The following is a 4,664-nucleotide window of genomic DNA, read 5'->3' as shown; positions in this document are numbered from 1 at the left end:
GCTCTGAGTGCCATGGAGGGCCAATGCTAAGGCCTGGTATGCTTGCACACGTACAATATACCTGAAACCACTTCTGACTTGTCATACGCAGCTCTGCAAGCATTAAGACAGTGTTGGTGGTATCAGATGAAGGAATATGGCCACTGTTCTTAAATTAAAACTCAGATGTTTTATTAAACTCAGAAAAACCTAGAGAAAATACAAATCATGGCGTCCCTGCCGATGGCAGGGGGGTTGGAACTAGTTGATCTTTAAGATCCCTTCCCACTCTAACCATTCTATGATTCTATGATTCTATGATCAAGGCTTTTCTCTTAGAAGGACTCAGAGAAGCCACAGGAAGTGAAGCATGAAGCGTGAACATTCAGAAATGCAAGTACTGTGGTGTCTAAGGGTTGGCCGAGAATTTGACCTCATGTTGGAGAAAAGGCAGCAAAACCTGGCCTTCTGGTTGCCGCCTAAACAGATCAAATAGATGAAGGGTGCAAGCAAAGTTAGCAGTCATGTGGTGGCAACTTTGGGGGAACTTTGCCATTTTGGGGAAGGGTGAACTAAGTGAAGTAAAAGTGCAGAAGGCTCTGGATTGCAGCAAGTCCTTTCCTTGGCTTATTGACTAGCTGTTTGCAGAGCCTGCAGGTGGCCTGGCTGATCTCTGCAGTTCTTCCGCTGGGCAAAAGAGGGAAGAAGAAACTATCCTGCTGCCTCAAACTGGGGCAATTTCTTCTGTGCAGCACAGGGTCTCAAGGTCCTGAAGGGTGAAATAGGAGGGGAACTGCTTTGTCCTCCACAGTTTGTACTGGTGTCACCACAAAGTTAATCTGAAGTGAGGCAGAAGAGCAAGTACCTGAAGAAGTGAGAGACCATCTACTGTTTTCATTTTGCCTAGTTGTAGAAAAGGATTTGTGCCGGGTTCTGAAATCCTTTTCCTGAACTGGCCCATAAAGCAGACTGCTGTATGTTAGTGTTTTAAAACTAGCACTACTTGTGTTGATTTGTTAGGAGGGTGATTTCAGTGGGGCTGGTCTAGTGATCAGGATGCTTGAAAGTTCATTGTTTGGAGGAACTTGAAACACTTTTATACTTGTAAGTTGTTTTCAGTACTAGCAAATCAGTACCAGATTTTGGCAGGAGGACTGTTTCTTTGTTTGATGGCATCTTTTATTAATGGAATAGTTACGCCTTTATTCAGTTTCATTCCTCTGGAGTTGGAAAACACTCAGTTCATTTTTTCATTAGCAATACTGTGTTTCTTTCAAACATTTAAAAATGTGTTTCATGACTTACAGGTTGTTGCCATAGATCACTTATGCACTATGTAATAAACCAGTTGTTCAAAACACAACTGAGTTTCTTTCTCACTATATTTTTCTCACTTGGTTGCCAAGGAGTGAATGAGGCTGTGTGTTATTTCAGGTCCTGCACTGGGAGCTTTAGGGAAAGGTACGGGATGTGGTGTGTCCATCTGTATTTTGTGATATAGCTTAGAAAAGCATAGAGACTATATTATGGGGTGTGAGAATTTGGACCTGTGCTCTCCAGATGGAATAATCTATTTAATAAATTGTACTGTAATTGTGCTAGGCAATGAATAGAGCTCTTAATGGTGAAGAATTAATTTGTGTGGGATGGCATGTTTGTGTGCCTCTGTTTTGCTCAAGGTATACACCCTATTATGTTCTGTAAAAAAAAGAGAGGCATGGATAGCCTTAAAATGCTAACAATTTCAGGAATGCTCCTGAAAGTTTTGGTCCATTTTACTGGAAGATCTTGCCTCTTTTGTGTTCAGAAATTGTTAAGTCCTTGTTGTTCTATGAGGACCCTATCATTTCTAGATTTTATCATTCTGCCTATATAATCTGCTTTCACATCAGTATGAACTCAGACTAATTTCTCGACTAGGCATTTTCTTGACTCATTGTGGTCATTGTAAATAAGACCTGTCTGAAACCAAATCACAGAAACATGTGATTTTTATTCCATTTGCTGTAAATTCTTTGCTGAAATTCAGTGGCAATAGTAGGGCACAGCTATAGATAGGGACATGAATGGTGTTTGCCAAACCTTGAGATGGGCCTGCAGTGACTGATTTGGTCCAAAATATAAAGAAGCTTCTTTCTTTACCATAAAGTACTGATGCATTGTATAAAAGATTGTTTTCTATACCTCTGACCCACTGTGGTTGGGAGGAACAGGTTGCAGCCCAGCTGTGGAGCTGTAACTCAGCACGAGGAGCTTTGGTGAAACAGCGTTGATCATGCACCACAGAAGAAAGGTAATTCTTCAAACTTGGGAGAATGGCAGATGTCACAGATTCTGCGGTGGAGTAGACAGCAGCGGTGTGATCTTCTACAGAGACAAGATTCGCCAGGTAGGATCTTGTAAGAACAGGGTTTTGTGACTTCCTATATCTTCTTAATAATGCAATTCTCTTTGGTGGACAAATGAAGAAAACACATGAGAAACACCACTCAAGTGAGTTCGCGTGATTTGCAAAACTGGTAAATGTAGGGTATTGCGTGAACTTCAGTGGGAGCCAGGAGTGAGTGACAATGTGACCTTCAGGAGGTACCAGATCACAAAAGGTTCTTCCTGGGTGGAAAAACAAAAAGGTTTTTAAATCCTTTTATGACTTGGTGTCATAAACAGCTGAAGTGATGAGATGGCTTGCCCTCCCTGTATGCCCGCCAGCTTTCATGCTCTTTGGATCCCTCTGAGACTGAATTTACTGTCAGCCTAGAAAGAAATAATGCATTGTTTTCTTGGGTTAATTTTCTGCTGAGCTAGTGAGCTGTACGGGCTTCCTACAACTCCTTCTCAGTGGTGGGGAGGTCTTGTTTTTGCTCATGTCATTTCTTGAATGTGTCTTTGTTTTTCTTATAAAACTAATAGACAAGACACAGTAGGTTCCTGGCAATTACATTCTAAAAAATGTTTTCTTAAATGGTAAAGAGATGAGATAATTACAGTAGATAGGGCTTAGTATGTCAGAGCTCTTGGCTGTACACCTTCCGTTTATTCAAAGATTTTAATAGTAAGCCCCGAAAGAAAACCACTTTAAAATTTGACTAATCATGGTAATGCCTTCAGGATTTTTTTCTCACCTTTTATGGAATATTCAGTTGCTTTGCAAGCCTACTTGGTATGTCTGAACTTCGAGGTGCATGTGTACCAGCTGGCAGACCTCTCTTTTTCCAAACAAACACATACACGGACAATCATAGGTCCTGAGGGTATGTTTTTATTTCTTTCATGTTATTGACTCAGGCATCTAAATTGTAAAGAAAAGTTGGTGTCCAGGCACAGCCTTGTGCTTTACAGTTCCCGGTGATTAGTATTTTGCGTCCCATTCTAATGTACCCTGTTCTTTTCATGTGCTGTGTGGGGAGCTGAGCTGCTCTGGATTAAACTGTAAACCAAGGACCCGATGCTTGGATACTTCAGGAACTTGTATTTCTGCAATGTGCAAAGAAGCACCGTCCAGACCTACACAAGCGAGGGCTGTCCAGACGTGAATATTTGTAGGCTGCACTATGAGGATACATTCCACGCAGTATGAAAGCATGGGGTTGTATTTGAGTCCATCCTTTCTCACTACTGAGCAGTATAGCTGCAGCTGCAGGCATATGGCTTGTGAAGCCAGCTAAGGCTTTGGTGGTACATTATACAGCGAGGTTCTGGATTCAACCTTTAAGCGCAGCTTTGTTGTTTGCATCTTGCTAACGTGATGGATGGATTGCTTGCAGAAGCTTTGAGCAGGCCCTTGAATTGTTTTTGTTGTCAGTGAGTCGGCACAGATCCTGGCATCTCTCTGTCTGTTCTGAAGAATGCCCTACACGTAATGGCTGCAGGGGCAGATACTGTATGTGGTAGGCTGGACATGACTGTATCAGTCAGCATACACTTCGTGTAAAAAATGCTATGAGTATCTTGACAAGAATCACAACTGAGGGATTTTAATTTTTAGGAGGAAACAGTGAATGAAGACAAGGTTTTTTTAAAAAAAAAATAAAAAGCCCAGAAGCTGTTGTATAGAAGTAGCCAAGCAACAAGGTGGTAGTCTGCTGAAAAAAGCAAGTACAGCAGAAATTGGAAGAATAGCAGCCAAACCAGAACTGTATGCAAAACAGGAAGAAAAAATCAAAACTACCCAAAAACAAGATGGGGGAAAAAAGGGGGTGTGTGTGTGTGTGTAAACACATACTTCCGTCCCTTTGTGCTGAAAGCTCTCTGAGTACAGGTCTCTTTTCTTACACATCTGAACTGCTCATGTGCTCTGGACAAGGTATTTGTCTGTTTTCGTTCAAAAGATCAAGCAAAGCCCAGGACTTTCTGCTTCAAATATACCATGGTATTTTTTTTGTTGCAAGCAATTGTGGACTCGTGCAAGAGCTGCATTTTGATCATCCAGGCGCACAGTGCAACTTGCTTCTAACCTGAGTTACTGACTTGAACCTCTACCTATCCAGCCGGTGTGGCTGTCACACAGGAGAGTCAGATGACTCAAAGCATTTGCAGGAAAAGTACACAGGGAAAAACAACTGTGATTTGTGTCTAGTTTAGTGCAAAATGAAAACCTTTTTTTTCCTTATCTTGGGGTCTTTTGTCTCACTGTTACAGCTTGCATTTAGCTTTACATGCAAAGTAGGTGAGCAGAAATCCAGGAA

This window comes from Chroicocephalus ridibundus, chromosome 1 (genome assembly GCF_963924245.1).
Source record: "Chroicocephalus ridibundus chromosome 1, bChrRid1.1, whole genome shotgun sequence".
NCBI classification, from domain to species: Eukaryota; Metazoa; Chordata; class Aves; order Charadriiformes; family Laridae; genus Chroicocephalus; species Chroicocephalus ridibundus.
Note: the sequence above shows the minus strand (reverse complement) of the source record.